Source organism: Nomascus leucogenys, chromosome 9 (genome assembly GCF_006542625.1).
Source record: "Nomascus leucogenys isolate Asia chromosome 9, Asia_NLE_v1, whole genome shotgun sequence".
NCBI classification, from domain to species: Eukaryota; Metazoa; Chordata; class Mammalia; order Primates; family Hylobatidae; genus Nomascus; species Nomascus leucogenys.
The window spans coordinates 111,742,690-111,768,977 of record NC_044389.1 but is presented as its reverse complement, the minus strand read 5'-3'; the positions used below and the strand labels follow the sequence as shown (position 1 = coordinate 111,768,977).

The window sequence follows — 26,288 nt, the reverse complement described above, 5'->3', positions numbered from 1 at the left end:
TCAACGCCTCTCTGGGCTTTGTTAGGACAAATGATTATCAAAATGTTATCAAGAAGGAAAGGGTGACACATGGAAACGTAAGTGGTTAGAGGAAGAAAACAACAGGTTATAAAAGGATTTCTGCGTCTTGCTGGAGAAAAAGCCTTACTGAAGATATTAAGCCTGGTAACCACCCACTCCCCTTCCTGTGTCTGAATTCTGACTGAGCGAGATGAACATTCTTCCCAACTTCTCTGCGCTAGCCTGGGATTAGCCTAACTGCTCTGCCTTTTCTGGTGCAGCCTGAAGAACATGCCACAGTTGAACTTCGGAGTTTACTTGGGTTGGTCTGTGTTTATGACAAGTATGGAACTCATTCAAAAGTTACCAAAGCTGTACTTTTCTCATTCTTTGAGTCTCCCTCATCAGCAGGGTGAAGTCCTTATATTATGGTCTTATAACTGTCAACCTGATGAACATTTTTTAAAGTGATCTCCTCTGGACAAACATTTTCCTGGCTGTGAGGACGTAAGGCAACATGACTCTGACAATCTGCAGCTCAGACCAGGCTCCTGTGGAAGCAAACATGCAGTCACTGGCCTCCAGAGTTTGGTTTAACACAGCTCTTCCTCTTCCTGAAAGTTACAGCAGGAAGCCGTTTTCAATGTTGCTTGTAAAACTGTAACTTCAGCATTACACAAACTTCAGGAATGAAAGCTCACCTGCAGGAACATGAGTGAATATAAACAGGGATGCCTGGAACCACTGCTCACAGCTTACTCTCAGAAGCCTGCACGGGAGACGGGGGTGACGGGATAGGAACGGGCGGCTCAGGCCCCAGCCATGGCAGCATCACAGAGTCACAGAGCGAGTGCCTCCCTCCTGTTTTCATGCACATGGCACAGCCAGGACACCGAGTGGTCAGAGCTCCCTCTGCTTTACACAACGTAGGACGCGTCTGAGCATTTTCCGGAATAATTATAGGGTGATTTTTCAGGGAACGTGGGCAGTGTTTCTATTTTCAACTTTAAGTTTCATGGAGGAAATTTTTAGAGTAAGTGATGTTATGTATATGGCTATATTTCAGCTAAAATCTGTATTCAGTGGGTTTAAGATTTGAAGGAAGGAATAAGGAGATTATAGATTGGAGACTGGCTTCTCAGGAAGTTTCTACAGAATCTAATCTTATCTCATTGACTGCTTGCATTGGTACTTCTCTGTTCAGAAACAACTAACAATATCTTTTTAATGTTTTAGGAACCATTAGACTTTGTTTTTTTTTTTTTTGAGACGGAGTCTTGCTCTGTTGTCCAGGCTGGAGAGCAGTGGCCTGATCTCAGCTCACTGCGAGCTCCGCCTCCCGGGTTTATGCCATTCTCCTGCCTCAGCCTTCCAAGTAGCTGGGACTACAGGCACCTACCACCACGCTTAGCTATTTTTTTGTATTTTTAGTAGAGATGGGGTTTCACCATGTTAGCCAGGATGGTCTTGATCTCCTGACCTCATGATCTGCCCTTCTCAGCCTCCCAAAGTGCTGGGATTACAGGCGTGAGCCACCGTGCCTGACCTAGACTTTGTTCTTAAAAATGTAAAAATATCTATTTTTTTGCAGTTTTCCCTTTTGGCAATAAAAGTATCGTTATATATTATGTCTTTAATATATATAATGCCATTAATAGATACAGACTTTATCAATGAATGTTAGAATATATAATGTGTGTGTATATTATATATTCCAACATTCAGTGTGTATGTATATATATACACACACACATATATTCTAACATTCAGTGCATGTATATAAATATACACACATTATATACTCTAACAGTCATTAATAAGGTCTATATAGAATGAAAATTATGACATTTAGGTTCTTACTGACTGAAGCCATTTTAAATATTAGATGTTAGTGTAACTTTTTGATTGTTCACTGACTATTCAATGTCTGAAGTTGTTTTACTATCTTCAAGGGCAAAATAAAATTCTTTGTACACTCGCTTGAGTTTTCTTTGTTTACCTTGAGGATGAGCTGGGGAAGACTTAAAGGCAAATTGAATGCATCTGGTTTCAAATCCAATGAGTGCAGCTCCACAGAGGGTTTTCTTAAAAAGGCATTTGTATATTTTTTAGAAGCACACTGGAGATCTTTCACAAGCCCTTGAAGAAGTCAGGAATAAAAAGTTGCAGCTTCCCAGGGAGAGAGCAACTCTGACCCTAAAAGTTAAAGTTACATCCCAGACGTGGAAAACAGGAAATTTCTGATGGTTTTTGGCAAAACACATAGTGCCACTCCTTCTCTTGGTGTGCTAAGTTTTCCCAAGTCTGTGTACTCGTTATAGCATAGGAATTCTCCAAAGGCCAACATTTCAGTTCCAGAAAGAGAAATAGTATCAACAGCAACAACAACAAAACAACTTTACCAAGAGCAAGCAAATTACATCGTCTTGGTGGCTTCTCTGCAAAACTGCAAATTCCACACCCATGCGGCGGGGCAGGACAGCTCCCAGACAGCCGGGGAATACCCTTTCCAGTGGTAGCGGGAGGCGCTGTCGTTCAGGAAAGGAAGTTGTGTGTTTGTGAATGAGCGCACTTTGTGGTTCGTGTATTCGGGCAGGACAAACTACACCGCAGGGTTGGGCAGGGCTGTGTGTGCTGGGCATGTACGCTTCTTTGTTTTGTCAGCTTCCCAAGAGATCAGGGAGGGCACAGATATATCCCTTTTTCAGTTCAGAGGAAAACACCCAACAACAACCTCAACAAACACAACAACAACAGCAAAAGGATGAAGCGTGAGCCAGAAATTCCATCTGCATGAGTATGCTGGGAAAAGCCTGGCGAGGAATCCTGGTTGGTGAAAAACAGATTCGGTGCTTATTGTTCTGCTCTGTGAGTAAGTCACCAAAGAAATGTGGGCGTGTGCCGCTGGAAAGAAAATAGACTTCCACAAAAAGTATGAATCACTTTTGTTAATTGTCAAAGAAAATATATATTAAGTGATTACTTAGCTCCTGGAATTAAAACAAAATGAAAACAAACAAGCATCCTCTGTCTCTCAATACTTTTAAAACTGAAGAGGGCACAATAATGCAAACCAAAGCCACCAGTGCACCTTGGCATGGTCAGCTGAGGAGGGCAAGTTTTCTGAAACCTTAAAAAGTATCTTGGTGTCATGAGCCTTAGAGTTATTTGAAATGCAGCCAACCCCCCTCTATCTTTCATTAAAGCCTCAGAAAGGAATCCAGGGAGCCGGGGTTTGTGGAAGTTAGAATTTAACTGATGATCCAGAGCTTCTTCTCCCCCACGATAGGTCACCGTGAATCAGAGTATTTTGTGGTTGGCCTTTTCAAACAGGCAAGCACTTGGTGGTTTGCCTTTTGTTTAATTTGTTACCAGATCACACAAGATATTTTTCAACAGAATTTCGGAAAGCATCTTGGGAAATCCACAAAAATGGGCTGAGTCATCTAACCAGAAACAGTCCACACCACATGTGACTCTGAATGCCTGGCTTTTCTTTCTTCGGGGAGAAAGTTCTCAGCCTCAGTTGGATGAAAGGGCAGGGAAGTCGAGATTGATTTGGGGTTTACAGGGACATAAAGAGAAATTACGAGCCCCAGACTCTGAAAATTTTTAAGGTATCAGGAAAGTGCTTGTGATAGAACCTGGTGGTTGCTTTTGGTGCCTGGGATGGTTATTAAGGGTCAAAATAACGTGGAGATGCCATCATGGAAAAGTGACTGTGTTATGAATCTGTCGCTAAAAATGATGATTTCAAGGAGCAGAACGACATTCCATCCACCTATGACATGCATTTCACATTTGGTCAAGGGTTAGGCCAAGAATTTTTCTTTCTCCCTCTCTCTTTCTTTCTTTCTCCTTCTTTTATTTCTTTCTTTTTTCTTTCCTTCCTTCTTTCCTTCCTCCCTCCCTCCCTCTCTCTCTCTTTCCTTCCTCCCTCCCTTTCTTTCTTTCTTTCTCTCTCTCTCCCTCCCTCCCTTCCTTCCTTTCTTTCCTTCTTTCTTTCTCTCTCTCTTCCTTCCTTTCTTTCTTTCCTTCCTTCCTTCTTTTCTTTCTTTCTTTTCTTTCTCTCTCTCTCTTTCTTTCTCTTTTCTTTCTTTTTTCTTTCTTTCCTTCCTTCTTTCCTTCCTCCGTCCCTCCCTCTCTCTCTCTTTCTTTCCTTCCTCCCTTTCTTTCTTTCTTTCTCTCCCTTCCTTCATTTCTTTCTTTCTTTCTCTCTCTTTCTCTTTCTTTCTTTCTTTCTTTCTTTCTTTCTTTCTGTCTTTCTTTCTTTCTTTCTTTCTTTTTCTCTCTCTCTTTCTTTTGTACAGCTCTTTCAGCTCTAAACCCACAAAGCAGGTTAGGTTTCCTCTGGCCTGTGACCTAATCTTTAGTATTAGAGGAGGCACTGATTTGTTTGCTCCGACATAAGCCCAAAGGGAATTTGGCTTCTTGATTTATAACAGGATTGGGTTTCAGGCTTCTAACAGTTAAAACCGGTCTTTAGCAGAGACTCAAGCAGGAGGAATGAAAGTTACACAGTGCGTGGATTAGTCCTTTGGTGTTTTTGACACAGTTTCTTTTCATAGGAGAATCTTATTTCAAATAGGGAGGCGTTTCCCCGTTTTAGAAAATGCTTGTGAAATGCATGACTCATTACGCCCTTGCAAAGAGCCAAAAAAAGTTCTGCAGAGTCTAGGACAGGACTAAACCGCAGCTAAGTCTAATATTTCAGTCTTGCTGAAACAGCTGTTCCCACTTGGGTCCGAGAGCGGGTGGGAGTAGAGATGGTGTGTGTGGGGGTCCCCACTTCAGTTCCCCAAAGCATCAGCTGCTCCCTGTCTTGAACAGAATCAGCTCCAACAGGGAGAGGCTTGGACATGCCCGCCATTGACGCTGCCAGGCCTCGAACTCTCCTGAGTTGGATTTTTCCCAGTCTGTGCTATCTCACTCTTATTTGAGGAATTTGAGTCACAGCAAAATGTGGGCAGAGAAGGAGAAGGAACACCAACACCTCAATTATTGAGGAAAAAGACTTGCAGGTTTTCTATAGCAGTGAACCTGAAGGAAGACACTGCTTTGTGTCTGGCTCCCAAAGAAAAAGGCCAAGTTGATCTTTCCTGTGAAACAGCTGAAGGTACCACCTTGAAAACTGGATGTTTTCCCAACTGTGGGCTGAGTTTCAGCTTGAATACAGTCATCCTCGGTATCCCTGGGGAATTGGCTCCAGCACACCCTCCCCACAACATCAATGACTACCAAAATCCACAAAATGGTGTAGTGTTTGCATATAACCGATGCACATCCTCCTGTTTGCTTTAAATCATCTCTAGATTCCTTATGTCTAATACAATATAAATGCCATTGAAATAGTTGTTGTACTGTATTTTTTGTTCGTATTATCTTTATTGTTGTCTTTTTTTTTTGAGGTGGAGTCTCACTCTGTCACCCAGGCTGGAGTGCAGTGGTGCCATCTCAGCGCACTACAGCTTCCGCCTCCTGTGTTCAAGCCATTCTTGTGCCTCAGCCTCCCAAGTAGCTGAGACTACAGGCATGCACAACCATGCCGGGCTAATTTGTGTACTTTTAGTAGAGACAGGGTTTTACTGTGTTGACCAGGCTGGTGTCAAACTCCTGACCTCAAGTGATCCACCTGCCTTTGCATCCCAAAGTGCTGGGATTACAGACGTGAGTCACTGTGCCGGGCTGTGTTATTTTGTATAGCTTTTTCCATCTGCGGTTGGTTGAATCCGCTGATGTGGGACTCCGGTATATGGGCAGCGGGCTGTGTGTCGCTGGCCCCGCGTTAATAGGTACCTGTGTTTTCCTATTTGCTGTTATGTCAACAAAGACACGAGAACAATCCCTTCTAAGGGTGACTGCTTTTAGCTTCAAAATCAAGAGCACTAAAACTCCAGCATCCATAGGAAAGTATCTCACGGACTTAACCATATCATCTTCCTGAGAAATGGATGGAGGCCAGGTGTGCTACCAGTCACTGAGCTTTATCCGGGGAGAGAGAACCGGGTGACTATTGCCAGGTGGTGTTGGAAAGCAACAGCAGCCATCCCCATACCTGGGACAAGGTCCCAACCACATGTGGGGAGTTTTCCCTGCATGAGCTCATGCCTACTGGAGCAAAGGGCGAGAGAGACAGGCTTCCATCCTCAGCCCCAGAACAAGACTTCAGTATCTCAATAGCAGCAGGGAGTGGAACCTAGTATTACTTTTTTTTTTTTTCCTGGTATAAACTATGCACTGAGTTTCAAAAGGGAATTTTCGGCTAGGTGTGGTGGCTCCCTCCTGTAATCCCAGCACTTTGGGAGGCCGAGGTGGGTGGATCACCTGAGGTCAGGAGTTCGAGACCAGCCTGGCCAAAATGGTGAAACCCCGTCTCTACTAAAAATACAAAAATTAGCTGGGCAGGGTGGTGAGCACCTGTAATCCAAGCTACTCGGGAATCTGAGGCAGGAGAATCACTTGAACCTGGGAGGCGGAGGTTGCAGTGAGCCAAGATCACACCACCTCACTCTAGCCTGGGTAACAGGCTCTGTCTCAAAAAAAAAAAGGGAAATTTTTATTTATTTTTTACTAAGAAACACCATAAAATATTTTCGGAGTGTGTGTGTGTGTGTGTGTGTGTGTGTGTGTGTGTATGTGTGTGTAGTCAAAAACCACAGAATAATTGACACATGCCTTTTTGACAATCTTGTCTCTTAGGACCGAGTTCAAAACACACTGACGCAGTCCTGAGAGGCCTCTGACAGAAAGAAGCAGGGCCCCTTCTATAGAAGCCATTTCTTGGGAAAGGTCCAGATTTCTCCCAGCACTTCCTCCTCTATTCTCTCTGTTATTCATGCTACATCGGACGTCCCATGCTGCGACCTCCCCCTCTTCAAATGGATTTTCAACAAAGTCTCTCTTTGCTTAATCAAAACTTTTTTGGTTACTTTCTTGATCACTTTTTTTTTAAAATCCAAAAGTATTTTAGCGGCCAGGCGCCCTGCCATCTCTCAAAACTGTATTGAGGTGTGAGGAGGGCAGGAGCTGACCCCGTCTGCGTCTGCAGAGACCATCCTTCTGTGGGTATCAAAGCTGCCATGTCTCTCCCAAAAGACACAGCAACAGTTTTTGCTACACTAGTTTACTGCATTTAATATCCATTTGTTATTGAAAAATAGATTTTTCTCATATCCTTGGACCTACCCCTCCCAGGAGAACACATTTCTGCATAACGATGTGGCTTATCTTTGATTGGACAGAAGCCACTGGGCATCTTTGTTTGGGGCATTTCTTCTCTCCAACCTGCAAGTGTGAAATCCTGAGCTAAGGGCAGCGGGTCACTCCAGAGAGGACACAGCAGTGACGACGAGACTAAATCAGTGTTTGGGTTTTCGAGGCCATCCGTATCTTTGGCCCAAGTAGATTTACTAACCCACCACCGTCACTGAAAATCCTCAACAGCACATTTTTGCTGGGGACAGAGAGGGGGAAGGATGGTCTGAATAAGGAAATGGCATGTGTGCTCACTGTGCTTACGCTTGGTAGAACAAGAATGTCAAGAAAGGAAGGCCTGGCGGGTGAGAACAGGACCCATTGTGCTGGAATCCTGTTGGCGGCAAACAGAGAGTTTCAGTCTGTGGTGAATTCACACTGTTACTAGGCATGGAAAACAATGAGAGTTTTATGAGACTTGTTTACACATCTAGAAAATACATCTAGCTCCTTGAAGCAGAGTGTGGTGGCAAACGTCTGACATTCAGTTACTATGCACAAAAGAGTTCCCTTCCCACAGGGCCGGCAGGTTCGGGAAGTCCTCCCGTATTCGAGGTACCAGGAGCCATAAATCCATATTTAATTAGCTTTGAACGAAATGCAGGAGATGATAGGCTCTTTGTGCTAAAAATGAAACCAAAACCGACCGGGTTGATTTATGTCTAATTCAGAGTTGTAATTTAATTGAAACGACATCCTGAATTTTAAAAATCTCTCCGGCAAAGCCCTTCCCACGTGAAATTCAAATTCAGAGTCTTAGGGCTTAGGAATCTCCATGTTCTGATTCTCTGCCACATTGCTGAAGATGTTTACTCAACCCTCTTCAACAGCTTACTTCCTTAACTGGCTTGCTTCTCATTAAATCACTGCATTTCCTAGTGACTCAAAGTTATGAAGCTCAAGTTTGAATACAAACACATCGGGATTTCTTAATGGATAACTTATTTGACAGTCCTTAGCTCTCCTCTTCACCAGGCTCATGTCTATGGGAGGAGGCTGACGCTGAGTTTAAATGTAGGCTGCTGAGGCAAACGTAGAAATGAAAAGGTCAAGAAAACGATGAATTTAGAAACTTGTGCCAGATGGTGAAATAGAGATCTCAATAGAATGTGAAATCTTAATAGTACACCTGGAAAATACAGATTCACCATCAAAACCTTAGCTGTTATGCAAGTTTTACAAAGAAAAACAGAGGAATTCCTATAAATTAAAGCTTCTATCTTCTTTCACTCTAGTAAGAGCAAAAAAAGAATGCAAAAGTTATAAAATAGTACTATTTCAAAAGCAGGTTAATTAATTATTTTTAAATAACTTGAAATATATGTGTGCACTCATACGTGATCAACTTCCTTCGGGCAGGATGCCCAAATGCTTTGTTCTTGCTAAGGTGTTCGTTACACACAACACCGTGTGGCCACCCTGGGCGTGGGCATCCCTGCAAACCACAGCACAAGGTTCTCTGGGCCCCTTCGCAGTCACCCTCAAAGCAGCCACTCTTGGTGTTCTTTACATCAACTTTTTTTTGCACGGCACGATGTCTTGAGGGTCCCCAGGCCACTGTGTGCATGAAGTATGCTCATCCCTCTGCGGATGACACCCCGGCTTGTGGTGAAACCCTGGCTGGTGGATATGCTGGCATCCCCTGGGATTCCGGTCCATCAAGGTGGCCACTGGCCACCAGGGCTTGTAAGAAATCCTGCTGGGGCTTCTCACCTCCTCACCTCCTACTCACCCCACCAGGCGTGGGACGCAGCTTGTGTCTCCTCCTTTGGGGCAGGCTCCTTACGTTCTAGACTCTGGCTCATTTAGGTTCTTCTGGGTCCTCAGCGTTCCCACAGGCTGTAGGAGCCTATGGTATTAGAGATGATCTGACTATTCCTCACTGTTAGGCTGTGTATGTCTCTCTATGATGTTTTATGTCCTAACCAGAAGGAAAAATCTCCAAATACCTGAATATGTACGTTTTATATATCTCCTTTGGAAAAAAAAAAACAAAGCAATGGCCAGGTGAGGTGACTTATGCCTGTAATTCCAGCACTTTGGGAGGCCGAGTCGGGTGGATCAGTTGAGGTCTGGAGTTCAAGACCAGCCTGGCCAACATGGCAAAATCCCATCTCTAAAATAATTAATAAATAAATAAATAATAAATAAATAAATAAGCCAGGTGTGGCGGCAAGTGCCTGTAGTCCCACATACTTAAGAGGCTGAGGTGAGAGGATCGCTTGAGTTCGGGAGGCGGAGGTTGCAGTGAGCTGAGATCAGGCTGCTGCACTCCAGCCTGGGTGACAGAGCGAGACTCCATCTCGAGAAAAAAAAGAAAAACAGAGAATTTATTTATTTCCCTCCCAGCTATTGAAGGTGCCCAGACCTGCAGGTGGGCCCTGGGGGTGAGGGTCCCCCACAGTCCGCCCCTCCCCAGCTTCCATCCAGCAACCCTCTTTCTTCACTGAGCCCTGTCCCCTGTCCCCAGCACATGCTTCACTGAGGGCTGTCCCCTGTCCCCGGCACACGGGTTCCCTGCCTTGCTGTGTGTTACCTTCTGAAGGTAAATATTTTGTACCACCCTGGAGTAGGTTGACTCTTGTTTTGTAGAATCAGGAAGATTTAGCGATAACTGGAGACTGTCTGATATAAATAAAATTTTACTGTATACGTGAGAAATAGAAGTTCCAGTATTTTTAACCTATATAGACTGTGTAGTATAACTATTTTAATGTAGACTGAAGTGTTTTTAGCACTCTCTGGCAACTTAGAAATATTCATTTAGTCCTTTCTTTATCAAGTAAGAAAACGAACTGCTGCTATAACAACAGTCTTTATTAACCAACCACTGAATAGACCAAATAAAAACCAGAAAACATCACCCACCTTTTCTGCTTTTTACAAATTCTGTTTAGGAAGCATGAGTTACCTCTATTATTAAATACAATGAGCATTGACAACAAAGCAATTATAATTTTAAGTCAAAATTTTAGAAGAAGCAAAGTTTGGGTTCCTAAGCTATTTGGTTTTCAACACTTGGGTAGTAGTCATTTAGGTAAGTATTCTGAAGGTACTGTTTGAGGTGTGTACGTGAGTGTGAGTGTGCACACCACACCTGAAATACAGAGAGACGCCTCTTCCACAAACTTCAGTTTGTAAAACTGAAAGTTCTTCTCATCTAATCTGAGAACCAACTTGTAAGAAAAAAATAATTTTTATTTAGTGCCAGTGGCCAATTAGAATATTCTTAACACTAAAACTCAATTTTACAAAACTCTATTTAAAATTCTTCCTCTTGGACTAATTGTTTTATGTTTAATTTCTGATCCAAGAGAATTTTCAGCTTCATTTAGCATTTTTATTTCCTCCACCCCCAGCTGTAAAGAAAAAAAAAATTGGAATTGTAAGCAGTTGAGGCAGGAATCCAAGCAGTCTTTTCCTGCGACTCCAGCCCTTTCTGGAGGGTTCTGCCCTTTCCCCTTCAGGCATCTGTTCTGTCTTCTGTGAACCTGCCGCCCACACGGGAACGCTGTTCCTCTTACTCTGGGCTCTGGAGGCTTTCACGTCCATCCGCTGTGTCCATCCTGCACACATTTGCCTTAAACATCACTTAAAGGGTTGCCAAACAAGTCAGTAATCAAGACAAATAATACTTTAATGCAATTTTAGAGTCAAAACTAATGCAAAAACATCCACCGTGAATAAGATATTAAAATTTTAACTCAAGATGAGGTTATTGCCCCTATTCTATTTACACTTCCAAAGTCACTAACTCTGATAAATGCCAATATCTAAAAACACATCATTCTGTATTCCATTTCTATATTATGTGTAAATTTCAATCTTATGTGCTTAAGTTATTCCTTTTATTTCTAGTATTTTATTCGTGTGTTTGGGGTATGATGGTGGGAGGGTCCTTTTTACACTTTTTATCTTGTGCTACTAGCTGTATGACATTCAGAAAGTTACATAGTCTTTCTTTTTCTCGATTTCTTCCTCCGTAAAATGAGAATGAGTATCTACCACACAACGCTGTTGGAAGGCTCGGTGAATTGACACCTGTTAAGAACTGAGAGTGACACCTTGCAAAAGTGACTATTGTATGTGTTGACTTTTATTATTGCTGTTTTTGTTGTTGTTGCTGCTGCTGTTGTCTTTCCTGCTCTATTACAAGTCAGATTCCTTTGTGTATCACCCGTGGTGTCTGCGGTGAGGACCAAAAGACTCTCCCACATGGTTGCCATATTTCTCAGCATTCATTCCCCTTCCACGCTTGGAATCGTTTAGCTTTCCATTCCTGCAGCAGCTGTACTGGAAGCTGCGTGTTGTCTGCTTTGATGAACACAGCCTCGGATGCTATGGGCGCCAAGGCAGAAGGAAGCAGCTCCCGCCAGCAGGAGGGCCCCGCTCCACTCTCAAGCCTCCAAACCGCAGCACCTTTAAGGAATCCACTCAGCTGTGTAAATTGAAGGATTCCAGAAAGCGGCCTCCAGGGTGACGCTGACCTAAAATTCCACCACTTATCTCAGGCTAAGCATTACATTTTGTATTCAACCCTCTTTTCAAATGCCAAAACCTTTACTATTTTCACCTTGGCATAAAATAATTTAACAGGTACCTTGCAGATGGGGGAGTAGTTGGGACGAGATACCCAGGAGTTCAAGAGAGTAATTACCCAGCTCTTCAAGGAATATTTATTACACATCCAGTAAGCGTTCAGCTTGTACAGGGATCTGAAGATACAAGGAAATGAGCAATGTGGTTCTTTCCCTCAAAAGTTAATGGGTAAAAAGATACATGGGAGAAATGACAAAGTGTACTTGGGCTGAATTGGGCACTTCACTTCTCTGTGCTGTGGTTTCTGTACTCCGAGGACTTAGTGTAGAGAAATGCATAAAGACATTCATTCATTCCACATACTGGCACATAGCAAGTCCTCGGAAAGTGTAAGCTATTGTTCTTATCAGCCATAGTAGTAGAAAGGTCTTAAAAGATCAGTGAGCCGGGAAGCTCTCACAGAAAAAAGGATGGGTGAGTGGGCATTGAGGAATGAGTAGGAGTTTGCCAGGCAAACAGGAGATGGGAGAGAAGAAGAGGATTCAGGCATGCAAAGCAGCAATAGCAGAAGCAGAGACATGGGTAGAATAGGGCTGACAGGAGCTGCAGAGAGAGTGAGCCCAGGTTCACAGTAGGATTTACCCCACACGGACCCTCTGGTGACCGTAGGGCCCCAGGACAGGCACTGCAGGGCGGCTGGTGAGCAGCTCAGTTCATGGGGTTTTGGAAGCGTCGCACATACACCTACACGGCCTTCTTTTCTTTCTCCTTTTCTTTTTCCCCCCACCCAGGGGCACATTTCTCTGTTTATATTTTCTCTCATTCTAAAACCATGTTGACAGATATGATTATTTACGAGTTCATTAATAAACACTTACAGCAATTGATATGGAAAACAAAGTATGTGATCCACGATGAATCAGAAAAAAACATCCACACAATATATGTAACAGTGATTATATAAATATAATGGAAGTCTTTACTTTTATAAACGAACGTGAAAATATTACAAAATAACAATTCTACATATACATTTCATAGGAAGAGAGTGCAAATGCCCAGTACCTACAGGAAAATAAAGTAACTCTTTGTAATTTATTTTCTCTCCTCTTCTGATGTTTCTCCTCACTTCTTTTTTCTTGTAGGAGCTAGAGGATAATTCAGAATAAAGTCCCTGCTCTTCCCTGCTATGCTAGACTACAAGTATTTCAAAGGTCGAGGCTATGATTTCTCACAGTAACACCCACTGCATCTAGGGCAATGTCTCAATGGTGGAAACACTGAAACCTGTCACTTGTGTAACACATTTTTATTGCTCACTTATCTGAGTCAGCTGCTGTTCCAGTTCTTTGAGATACATTATTAAACAAAGGAGTCAAAAATGCCTGTCTTCCCGTAGCATAGATTTCATCAGGTAGAATGAGGAAGTGGTGGTAATGGACGCAGAAGACATACGAGTAAGCCACACAGAATAGAGCAGGAGAGAAATTCTATTTATGTCCAACAGCAACTATTTTGTAAAATAATATTTCAAAGGCTTGGCGTAGGAGGGAGGTAGGGGGTTTAATCAGAAACGCTGTGACCGGATCTGAAGGTTAAAGCCAACATGTATTGATGATGTGAATTTGCTCACCTTGAAAAACATTTCTTAAAATCAAATGATTCTAAAATTCTAAATTTGGAGGAGGCCGGGAGGGTTCAATGAGCATCATAATGTATACTTCTGGGAAAGAGGATGTAGAAGTGAGAGAAGATACAGACCCAGAGAAGAGCGTTTCACTCCCAGTCTCAGAGGCAGCCTTGTAGCTTCATGTTTCTCATTCATTTGGAGGCATGGCCTTTATAAATCCCACTCATCCAGGGTGACTTCCGCCCCCATGGAAGTGGGAAAACATGGACAAACTATGGTTCTATCAGTTCTATCAGAAGCCCTCACAAAACACCCAACACTTTTTTTTTTTTTTACTCAAAGACATGTTAAATGTTTAATTAATTAATTCACTAATGAAGCCCATAAGCTGTGCCAGGCATTGCTGGAACTGATGGGGGTTCATCCTTGAGTAACACGACAGCAACCAGTCTCCCTCGAGCTGATATTCCAAAACGAACTTTTCTTAAGTCAAGGTTACAGCTGAGCAAACTCAACATCTGATGATTCCTTTCCCCATGGCCCACCTTCTGCCAGCTGGTTATACTGAGAATCAACAGGTGTTGGATTTTTCCTACTCTGTCCCCTGCCTCTCACCCATTCTCCATGATTGACGTCCTGATCTTGTCCTGGGAGGCTGACCCTAAAGGGTTGTACTAACCAGATCCCTGGCTGGCTGCCTTCCTGTGGGGTTGGCCAATGAAAGTCACTGGCCGGAGACAGGATGACGGAGAAGAGGGAGGATGTGGTATTTTCTCTTTGCTCTTGGAGCATTAGCGCACGGGCAGCCCCTGTGTCCATCCAGGGTGTTAGTGGCCACCACTGGTTGGCTGCTTCTCTGTGGCTACGTGTCCCACCGAGTGCGGGCAGCTCCATTTCCTTCCTTGCTCTCTCCAGCCTTCCTACTATTACTGGGCTCAAGCAGCCCCAGCACCCCTTCTGAGACCCTTAGCTCTCCCCCAAAATCTGTAAATAGCCTTTCCATCAGTGTCTCTCTCTGAAAGGTAAGAGTGCAGTTCTGCGGCCTGCCAGGCCTCCCCCTGATAATCCAGCTTTGCACCAAGAATGTGAATCTTGGTGAGGAACAAGGGGATGAATGCATGCTTTAAGCGTTAAAATCTCAGGCAAGGCCATGCTGATGTACAGCTCATGTGGACAAGTGAACACAGAAACAAGAGTGTGTATGCGGAATCCATCACAGAGCGTCCGCAGCCTGTGGTGACAAGTTCCCCCACAGGAGAGCGAGCTGGGGATCACATGAGTGTGTCTCTGTGGAAGGCACTGTGTCTTTTTCACACATCCAAGAAGGCTCTCCTGAGAAATGGGCTTTTAGGAATTACTTGAGTCAATAAAGTGTTGGACCCAAAGACCTAGTATCCCCCCGAAAGTGTGAAGGTCCAGAGATAAGAAAGAGTGATGATATCTAGTCAAAGCTAAAGCTGAGCCAGTTCCCCAGAGTGAAGAGGAATGAGAACCTATAGAACTAAGACCCTGGAGGGAAGGTGAAGATTTATGTCATTGTGGGGACAGATGTGAGCTGTTGAGTACTTGGGGCTTTATGGAGAGTATAATGAAACACCGTCAAAAGACCAGCTGAGGGGACATCACACTCACATTTGTGGGTGTTGTGGATGAGGCTATTGTCTGACTGAGAGGGGCTGGAGGGGGAGTTGAGGAATTAGCACAGTCCCCAGGCCATGGGGGCAAGATCTTGAACGAGTCCATCACAGGTCTCCATGTGAAGGACTAGATTTGAGAGACAAGTAAAACAGGATTGAGTGCAGCACCCAAAGGTGCTTGTAGAACAAGAGATAAAGTCACCCTGAGCAGAACCTGGAGAGTCGGGTTGGGGAGGTTCTTGATCACTTTAACAGGGCCCTTAGGATCAAGCCATATCCCAGAAGGCAGGAGATGACCACTGCCTCCAGCCTGCTGGGGCTCAGTTCTGCGCTGAGGCTTGTGGGTGAATCGTTAGAAAGAATGGGCCACAGAGACAGGCACGTGTGCTTGCCTGTATGTATCCTTTGTGTTTGATGTTCTTTGAAGTCTTCCAGAACTTTCTATAATTGACCAAGTCTTATGATTGAAAGAGTGAGGCTTAGAGGCGACTCAGACCCAAGATCAAGGGCAGCTCTGCCCTCATTGGCCATGTGACTCTGGGAAAGTGACATGACCTTCATTTACTAGTCTATGAGGTGGGGATAATAACAGTAAGAGCACAGCACTGTGGTAAAAATGGATGGCTTCAGGTGAACCTGCTGACTCACAGTAGGTTCCCTGCGACTTCAGTTCTTCCTTGGAAGACATAATCCAAACTGTCTCGTGCTTTATGGGTATGTTTTCTCTCCCTGTCTGCTTCAACCCCTTGGATTTGCCCCTGAACCTCCTCCACCCCAAAAAAACTGTAAATACCTTGAGTTTGGGGGGATACCTTATAAATAAATATTCCTGTGTGAACTGTCCATCGCCACAGGCTCTTAGAAAAGGCTTGTTGGATTGCATCGGATTGCTATCCACATCCAGCAGCCTGACCCTCAGCAAAGCTCAGGGATTCAAGATGATGGGCAATGCAGGCAGTTTGAGTCCTACTGGGAAGGTGGAGTGGGCTGGGAATGCCGGAACCTCACTCGGCATGTTCCAAAGCAGAAGCTCTTAGTCTTGACTGAGTCTTAGAATTAGCTGGGGTGGGGTGGGGGAGGTTTAAGCATCTCTGATGCCTGGGCCTCACTCCAGATCCATCACTTCAGACTCTCTGGGGGCAGGACCCAGGCATCAGTATTTCACAGCTCCCTGGGTGCTTTCTATGTGGAATCAGGGTTGAGAACCTCTGTTCTAGTCCACAGTATCACCAGCAGACATGGGGAATTCTGATAAGATCTGCCTCTGATAAGAATTGCCTCTGATAAGATCTACAAGGTCATTGCCTTTCTACAGGTCATTGATGATGGGCAGTCCTGATCATTTTCAAGATCTCAGTCATGAATATTGTGGATTGAAAAAGAAATATGTAGAAGACAGGAACAAAATACTTTCATTATTTCTTATCCTTTGGCATACATTTAATTAGAAAACAAACCATCTAAATACTCTCACTTCAAGTTTAAATTTTTGTGAACTCTGGAAAAAGAGTTTATTTATTAATTCATTTATACACTCACTCACTTGTTCAGCTACGATCTTCAGCAAATTGTATGTGGATTTTCCACTAGAACATAAGACAAGAGGGCATTGCCTGGTGTTCATTCACCATGTCTCCTTCACCTGTAACAATGCCGGGGACACCTTGAGAGCTTGTATTATTCTAGTCAGACTGCCATAACAAGTACTACACACCGGGCAGCTGAAACCCAGAAATCTATTTTCTCACAGCTCTGGAGGCTGGAAGTCAAAATCAAGGTGTGGGCAGGGTCGGTTTCTCCCAAGGCCTCTCTCATGACTTGTAGATGTGATCTTTCATTGTGTCCTCACGGGGTCATTCCTCTGTGTGTCTCTGCGTATCCAAATGTCCTCTTCTTCTAAGGACACCAGTCACATCGGATTAGGGTTCATCCTAAAATAACCATTTTAACTTAGCCACCTTTTAAAATGTCCTGTCTGAAAATACAGTCACATTCTGAGGTTGTGGGGGTCAGGGCTTCAGCATATGAATTTATGGGGGAGGGCAAAATTTTGTTTATAACACTGCTCAATGCATAAAAAATAAAATGAATAGATGAAAATATTTGTAACAATGGAATTGGAGAAAAATGTGAAAATTCATTTGGAGTGCTTGTTAGATCCCCAAAAGAGTAGGTTTAGGGTAGAAATGCTGGAAATTCAGTGGTGGTCTGGGGTGAGCTGCCTTGATACTTCATCTGTCTTCCTTGGAAGGCACGCATCAGCCCATTCCTTAGAATTTGACAGGAGACAACATCAAGGAAAACTTTCTCGTCTCACAAAGATAGGAAAGAGGAAAAGTGATCTGCCATCTCCCTGTGTGTAGAGGAGGGCAGTGGTGCACGGAATAGGAGAGCCAGCAGATGCGGCCACTTGCCCTGCAAAGTTTGCATGGGCAGGTGGCGTGGGCGGCGATGCTGCTGTGATGGAGGCCGAGGTGCCACCAGTGGTCCTGAGATGTGCGGAGAACGTTTCACTCTTGGGAGCTGCTTCTTAGTCGCCACAAAACATCCATCTGAAAGGAATCTGCCCATGTCTTTCTTGCCCATGTGCTTCTGCAACCTGTTGTAACCTGCCACCGTTTTTGCATAAAGTTTGCAATTGGACCATTGCACCAAAGAAACCTGAAAAGCCTGCCGTGAATCATCAGGCACGGGAAGAAAGAGTGATGTCATGGAAATCTCATTAAAGGGTCCCCGTGCACATTGGAGATTCTTCGTTCTGTGCCACAGTCAGGAGAGGGGAGAAAACCTTTCCTAGGTGATGCTCCCTTGGAGGCTAAGTCTGAGTGTTTTAGGTATTTCCTTTTACAGAAATCATGCACTATGACAAATGAAAGTGTGTAAGATTGCATTGTTACTTTCCTGTGTGTGGCTGGACACACATCGGCGTCAGTCCTTGCCTGGGAGACAGTGGCATTCTGTACTTTATTGGAGTGCATTCTTGGGAAGCATTTGTTTGAGATCCTCTAGGGTCATCCAAGAGGCTCCCATGGCGAAGTGGCTGAAGATAAAAGTCAAGGTGAATCTAGCAGCTCAAAGTTTTCATGGGTCATTTACGATGGGTGTTAGGCCATCATCCTTGCCTATAAGACTGGAAATTAGGAGTCAGACTGACGTTTAAGCAAATAATTAGTAGTGTAAGTAAAGTTAAAATGCAGAATAAGTCAGCTGGGCATGGTGGCTCACACCTATACTCCCAGCACTTTGGGAGGCCAAGGCAAGAGGATCACTGGAGCACAGGAGTTCCAGACCAGCCCAGGCATCACAGTGAGACCTAGGTTAAGACCTCATCTCTATTATATTTGAAAAAATTAGGCAGGTGTGGTGGTGCCTGCCTGTGGTCCCAGCTACTCAGGAGGCTGAGGTGGAGGATCGCTTGAACTGGGAAGGTCGAGGAGCAGTGAGCCATGATCATGTCACTGCGCTCCAGCCTGGGTGACAGAGCAAGACCCTCTCTCTAAAAAAAGTCAATTTGAATGTTCTGTGTGTGTATGTCTACATGCCCTGTGGTATGTGTACACACGTGTATGTGGATGCCTGTATGGTACATGTACTGTGCCTATGTTTGCATATGTGTACATGCATGTACACATGTCTTTATGTGTATGTAGGTTTGTGTGCAAGAATGTACATGTCTATATGTGTGTTAACACGTGTATGTATGTGTGCACATGCCTGTATGCATGTACACATGTACAATGTGTGCATGCATGTACACACCTATATGAGCATGTGTGTACATGCTTGCATGTGTATGCACATGTGTGCACATGTGCATGTCTGTGTGTGAACATGTGTGTGCATGTGTGTACCTGTCTGTGTACATCTCTGTGTACACATACATGTGTGTATAGGCATGTATGCCCGTGTGTGCCTGCCTGTACGTGTACATCTGCATGTGTCCACATACGTGTGTATAGGCATGTATACATGTGCGTGTGGTTTGGAACAGGGAGCTGCAGCACGACAGGCACGGCATTGTTCAGAGAAGAAAAGTGAGAGAAAGCTCCTGAAGGAAGGCACCTTCCTGAGTGAGAGAAACCTCCTCAGGAAGGCACCAGGAAGCACGGCCTCTGCCTATCGGGATCTCACCACAGGGCTCTCCTCCCGACCCACACGGCTGTGAGTAGAAGGCAGACGTTGTCCCCACCAAGCCCCTGCCTCCAGTTCTTGCCCAGCTGCTTGCCCTTTTCTCTGCAGGCTCCTGTCCGATGTACAGAGCCTCTTCAAGTGTAGTCCCTGTGACTTCCACGATGGGGTCGAGAGTGCAGACTGAGTTTTATGGAAGTATCTCACGTGGTTCCACTTTCTCTGTTGGAGCCACTGAGCAATGCATTCCTTCTGGCCCCTGTGGCCTTATTTTTCTGTTTTTTTCTTCATACCCTATTGCTGAAGGTTCTGTGGTTTCATGTACTTTATCCTGACAGTGTGTTGCCCACTCATAGCAGCTCGTTATTTCATTTGGCCCTGATGAGGTGGAGCTGGGGTTCCCGTTCTGGCTGCAGCCCCGGGCTGTTTGAAATTCACCCCGCCCTGGCTCTGGTTTCCTCTCCCTCTGGTTTCTAGTAAGGGGAGCGCCAGTCCAGTTTGAGCTCCACTGTCACCTCCACTGTCACTGCTGTCACCTTCTGATGGAAGCCTGCTGGTTGTAAAGTCACCTCACTCCATGCTCCATGGGAACGCTTGACGACTCCAGGATATCCTATAATTAACTGCAGGAATTGACGGCGGACAGAGAAACTCCACCGCATGTTTCTTTTTATAAACAGGCAGCCGCACAGAGGTTGCTGAGCACAAGTTTATGCTGAAACACTCGCCTAGGCAGCCCTCTTCATGGCCTGTAGGATGACAGTGAGGGCACCGTTGTGTTCGGGAATTGCCACCGGAAATGACTTTATGCAAATAATCCCAGGGGAGATGCTGTAGGCTCTGAGAAAGCCGTAATTACAGCTTCCACCCGGGCATTTTCAGTGATCGAGTCTCTGGAATGTAATCTTTCCAGGCCTTCTGGAACTCGGAGTGATAAACAATCATTTGGGATAATTGCCCGAGAGCAGCCTCCACTCTCCCAGAGGCCGTGGGGCAGAGATTCCAAGTCCCTGCCTCTGAGAAGGGGGTCCTTTGGCCACCTCCCTCCGTGGTCCTGGCCGACACGTCTGCGTCTCTGAAATGGAGCTTTCCTCTCTCCTGGGCTGTTCGGAAACCGCCTTCTGGGATAGACCTCTCCAAGGAACAGCCGTGTCTACTTTGTCTCTTCCCTGCCTCTCACACCCGGTTCAATGTGATACCACAAATATGGCGAGCTGTTTGAAATAATTTACAGAACCCAACACTGAAGACAAGCTCCAACCTTCCAGGGTGTATTTTGAGTATTTTAGCACAAGTGTCAGGATTTTATGCGTTACAGTATGCTCATGATATTCCCTGCGGTTTATTTTGGGCGAGATAAAATCTGTAGCAATTAGTTTCTCACAAGTCTATTTTATGCAGAAGAATCTGTTATTTCCTAGGCGTGTGATTTCTTTGGTTTTACCTTTACCATGAGTGTCTTCCTTCCCAGATCCCTGCTCCCCCTTGGGGGTTGGCAGTTGTCCTTCGCTTCTGCCTTCTGGGCTGTGCTCCGTCCCTTAAATGCTGTTTGGGAAGACGTCAAGTGCAAATGAGGAAGCTGCTGTAGGTTAGTGAGCCATACCCAGGACCGAAATAGAAAAGTGCTGGTACCAACAGGAAATGAGAGAGTGTGTGTGCAAAGATGAGGCTATGGTTGGGATTTTGTATTTTAATCTTGTCTGAAACGTGTGTATTTCTGTCACGGGAACCAGCAAAGGACGTAGAAACAGGTAGCGTAAGACCCCTTAAGATAAAGGGAAGGAGTCCATTATTTGCATAGAGCAGGTGTCTATGGGCGATCCACTTTCTCTCTTTGCGTTTTTTCGAATTCTTCATTTTTACTCCATTCAACCACTTGTAAACCCTTGGTCAAACTGTTAATTGAGACGTAAACTCCATTGTAGGTATCCCTGCGATCGAAGGAAATAAAAATTCTGTCTCTCTGGAATTAGGAAGAGCAGCAGAATGTTGAAAGGGTTTAAGATGGACTAAGGTGTGTGAAAATGCCTCTTTTCAAAAAACCAGAAAAGAGAGCCTGCACTAATTACATGACTGTGCTTTCTTTTTAAAAAAGTTTCCAATTTTACTTAGTTAGATGGGAGAGAAACCACAGCGGATGAGGCACTCGGGGCCTTTTTCTTCTTTTCAGCAGTGGAGCGCAGAAATTATGGATCACAGGTGTCTCTGTAACCAGGCTGCGCGGAGACATTTCTCGGTATTTCTTATGTTTCAACCCTACCCCACCTGCGAGGAGGAGGCTCCAGCTAGCCAGGACGGCAGGAGGCCATTGCTGCTGCCACTCCAGAACCTCATAAGGGTCTATTGTCTGCCCACAGTGTGTTTGTCCAGGTGGGCACCTTGCGTCGTGGGGCACTCTGTTTTTTTTCTCTCTCTTTCTTTATATCTATGCATACACAAACACACACATGGTCACTGCAGTTTACAAAGAAAAGTAAAGAAAAAAAGAAGAAAAGAAAAGAAAAAAGGCAAACCAATTGCCCTCTGTCTGGGACCCAGATCGGAGCCAGCCTGCCATGACCAGTCTGGAAGAAGGTGGCAGAGAGGTGGGGCAGCTTCCCGAGGCCCGGGAGGTGCGTCTCCATGGCAACTGCGGGGCTTTCCCAGGTGATGTCACACATCACACAGGATTCCTGAGATCCACCTGGAGATTGGCCGGTGAAGGATCACTGCCTTTTATCTTGTTCCAACTCTTTATTTGTGCTATAGACAGGCACTGTTTCTTACTTTAGCTCCGAGAGCAGTTTCTTCGTGACACCTAAACTGCTGGGCTGACCCCATGTATCTTAGATTCTTTACAAGGGGGAAAAATATATTTTTTAAACAAATGTGTTACCAGGGTGAAGTCTGAGGAGCTGGAAGGGAGGGAGACAGGGGCTTTGCTGTCCTGAAATGATGCCTTTGCTGTGGCCTGACAGCTCAGCCTGGAGCCAGGTCCCAGGGAAGGGGCTAAGGAGGTGTCTGTTGCTTTTCCAGCTCTCCTACTAACCGATCAGCTCTTCTCCCAGGTGGACCTCCTGATCCTCCGGACCCTCCTGGGTCCTATCCCAGCAGCTGCAATTTGCAGAAGAGGAGATTGTTCAGGAGGGAGATGCCCTGGCCTCACTAGCAGCTGCAGGCTCTTTACCTGTTTGTGGTGTCAATGTTTGAGTCTCCCCCTAATTCACATGCTGAAATTCTCACCCCCAAGGTGATGGTGTTAGGAGGTGGGGGCTTCAGGAGATGAAGAACTCATAAAGGTGGGCCCCTCATGAATGGGATTCGTGCCCTTTTGAAAGAGATGCTGGAGAGCTCCCTCACTCCTTCCACCACGTGAGGACACAGTGAGAAGCCACCATCTATGACCCAGGAAGCAGATACTCACCAGATACCAGATCTGCCAGCACCTTCATCTGGGACTTCTGACCTCTAGCACTGTGAGAAGTGACTGTGTTGCTTGAAAGTCACGGTCTATGGTGACAGAACACCACAGGGGACTCAGACACGGCCCCCATGCTTGCTACAGGAAGCCCACAGTGGAGCCCTCTTCCCTCCTTGAAGCCTGGATATGACCGAAAAACTGTGGGTTCAAGTGTAGACAGGCTTGTTCTGTGAAGATAGACCTTTATTCTGGCAGATTTCAGCATGACTTGCTTGTATTCTCAATGGTGACTTAAGATGGGTGTCGCCGGCCCAGGGTGAGACAACGGGAACTGGCATGGGTGCGGCTGGAGGTTACACGCCCTTCTTAAGTGGTCACAGCTGATGTTCATGGAGTGCACATTCTGAGCCAAGCATTATTTTATCATTTTTCTTATTAATTCTCTTTATAAGTCTATGAGAAAAGTGTTCTTATTCGCCCCATTTTAAAGATGCAGAGACGGAGACACAGGGAAGTTGCATGATCTGAGTGCCTTATGGCTGGTGCTGGCAGAGCTAGGAGAGGAGCCAGGAGGTCCCCATCCAATGCCTGCACCTACTGCCAAGCTGTCCTCCTGCCAGGTCACCACCTGAGAGCAGAAGCTGAGAGAAACTTGCTCTCTGCCCTGGTGGAGGCTACAGGCCCTAGGAGGGAGTTTGACTCCTTGCCCCACCAGCTCCATGATTCTGTTTTTTATGGGCCCCCACATAGCACATCCATCTGCCCTGGGCTGAGAGAAGAGGCATCAGAACTTTGCAGTCAATCAGTTCCAATAGCTGACGAAGACTTAATTGTGTTCATGACCAGCACTACTTGAAGCAATATAGAAGATGTACTTTGAGTCAGTCGGAACTCTGCAGGCAACACTCATGTAGAAAAACAGAAAAAAAAATCAAGGTAGAAGAATACAAAGCAACTAAAAGGGCGCTCATGCAGAAGTCAATGCCAGGTATTCTTCATCACTGATAAATTTAAGTTGCTGGCACGAGGCTAGAAGAAAAGGAAAAATGAAGCATTTAAATAATTCAATTTTTCACAAAAGTACATGTTAATTCCACATCTTGGTGATTGTGATCAGTGCTGCAATATACATGGGGTGCAGGTGTCTCTTTGGCACACTGATTTCCTTTTCTTGGGGTGCATATTCAGAAGTGGGATTGCTGGATCAGAGTTCTACTTTTAGTTTCTTGAGGAACCTCCATACTGTTTTTCACAGTGGCGTTCTAGCTTACATTTCTATCAACAGTGTACAAGAGTTTTCTTTTCTTGGCATCTTTGCCAGCGTTGATTTTTTTGTCCTTTTGATAATAGCTGTTTTAACTGGGGTGAGATGATATCTCATTGCGGTTTTGATTTGTATTTGATGATTAGTGATGTTGAACATTTTAAATATATTCGTATTGGCCATGTGTATGTCTCCTTTAGAGAAATATTTATTTTATCATAACACTATTCACAATAGCCAAGATACGGAATCAACCTAAGTGTCCATCAACAGATGAATGGATAAAGAAAATGTGGTGCATATACACAGTGGAATACTATTCAGCCATAAAAAGGGGAATCTTGTCATTTGCAGTAATGAGGATGGAACTGAAGGACCTATGCTAAGTGAAATAAGCCAGGCTCAGAAAGACAGGTCATGCATGTTCTCACTCATATGTAGACTCTAAAGAAGTTGACCTCATGAAGGCAGAGCATAGATGATGGTAACTGAAGGCTGGGAAGGGTGGAGAGATAAGAAGAGGTTGGTTAATGGGTACCTACAGTTAGATGAAGAAATAGGTTCTAGTGTTTGATGACATAATAGGATGACTATACATAGCAATAATTTATTGTATGTTTCAAAATAGCTAGAAGAGATTTGAAGTTGATATAGTTTGGCTGTGTCCCCACCCAAATCTCATCTGGAATTGTAGCTTCCATAATTCCTATGTGTTGTGGGAGGGACCCAGTGGGAGGTAATTGAATCATGGGAGTGGTTTCCCCATAGTATCCTCGTGGTAGTGAACAAGTCTCGTGAGATCTGATGGCTTTATCAGGGCAAACCCTTTTCACTTGGTTTTCAATTCTCTCTTGTCTGCCACCATGTAAGACATGCCTTTCACCTTCCACCATGATTGTGAGGCCTCCTCAACCATGTGGAACTGTGAATCCATTAAACCTCTTTCTCTTTATAAATTACCTAGTCTCAGGTATGTCTTTATCAGCAGCATGAAAACAGAATAATACAGAAGTGCTCTCAACACAAAGAAATGACAAATGTTTGCAGTGATGGATATCCTAATTACCCTAGTTTACCATTACACATTGTATGTGTGTATCAAAATATCGCAGGTTCCCCATAAATATGTACCATTGTTTTGTATCAGTAAAATGGAAGAAAACATTGAAAATAATGACAAAAGATGACAAATGTTTGCAGTGATGGATATCCTAATTACTCTATTTGACCATTACACATTGTACATATGTATCAAAATATCACAGGTTCCCCATAAATAGGTACCATTATTATGTATCAATAAAAAGGAAGAAAACATCGAAAAATACAGGTTAAATTTTTAAATGAAACTTTCTTTTCTGTTGTTTTTACCTCCCCCAATCCCCACTACCAGCTCTGAAGTATTCAGACAAAATTTCCTCTTGAGTGTTATTAATAAGGAAGATACTGGGTGATGAGCAGATGACAAACCTCCTCTGATTGCCCGTCCTGGGAAACTTTTCTGCGGCGTGTCGAAATGCATCCCTCCATGTAAGTCAAGAGCCCAACACTAATGACAAGTCAGTGCAAGCTCCTCCATCTGGGTCAGACAGATAAAGTCCTAGTTCACAGTTTGTTTCTTTTATGCAGTAAAGAACAGAAGGATGAAATGCGTATCATTTGTACAGTTCCCCAGCAGTATTATTTCTCAGAATCAAGCCTTGAGATACATTGAAAGAACAAAAACTGTAAAGTTATGGTCTCAGTAATGTTGTATAAGCATATCAGCCAGCTGTGACTGACATCCCTGTATGGATCCCTCCAAGACTCCAATATAAAGGGGAACCACCTCTCGCTTTTATGTGGAGGTGGGTGCTAGAATGCTGCAGGCAGCACCACTAAGGCCAAGAGACTCTATCTTGGAAGCTAATCTCCCATGTTGGCTTTGATGAACCCCGGTTCCAGGAAGTCCTCCAAGCTTTCCAGTTTATCGATTGTACCTTGTGTTAGAGCAGGCACTTAGCGTAAATCCTGCCTGTAGGTCAAACAACTGTGATGTTATCATACTTCATTTGTCCTGCGCGTCTCTTCTGAACCACCCTTTCCCTGGTACATGAGCTCCAGGTCTGGGGCTAATGGCAGGGATCCATTCTCTTGTCTAGCCCCCTAAGACACAGACGTGGCTTCTGTTTGTAAGACACTGTTAAATGTTTCTTTTTAAGAGACTGGATTTGCCAGCCTCTTTCTTCGGCCTCTCAGCCTCCTTGGACTTCGGGGACAGGTTTGCATAGACTTGCCCACTGTGAAACAGAAGGTAGGTGTTGGTCACTATAACCCTCATGCAAATAATTGCAAATAATTGGCTCATTTAAGCCCCAAGTTCTACATTATTGGCCGTAAAAATTGAATGGTGAAGTTTAACCAGTTGGTTAAGAATGTAGTTTTTTAGTTCAAGGC

At 44.5% G+C, this 26,288-nt stretch overlaps 1 long non-coding RNA gene across 2 annotated transcripts in view; it reads right to left on the bottom strand.

Annotated features, from left to right (window-relative positions):
• LOC115836740 overlaps positions 1–26,288 on the bottom strand; it is a 69,381-nt gene that overhangs the window by 31,038 nt on the left and 12,055 nt on the right. The window contains exon 5 of one of the 2 annotated variants that reach the window (XR_004031776.1): positions 21,873–22,281. The exons of the other annotated variant lie outside the window; for it this stretch is intronic. This is a non-coding gene — a long non-coding RNA (uncharacterized LOC115836740). Of the gene's footprint in view, positions 1–21,872; positions 22,282–26,288 lie in introns of those variants that run through there. 2 annotated transcript variants of the gene reach the window in all.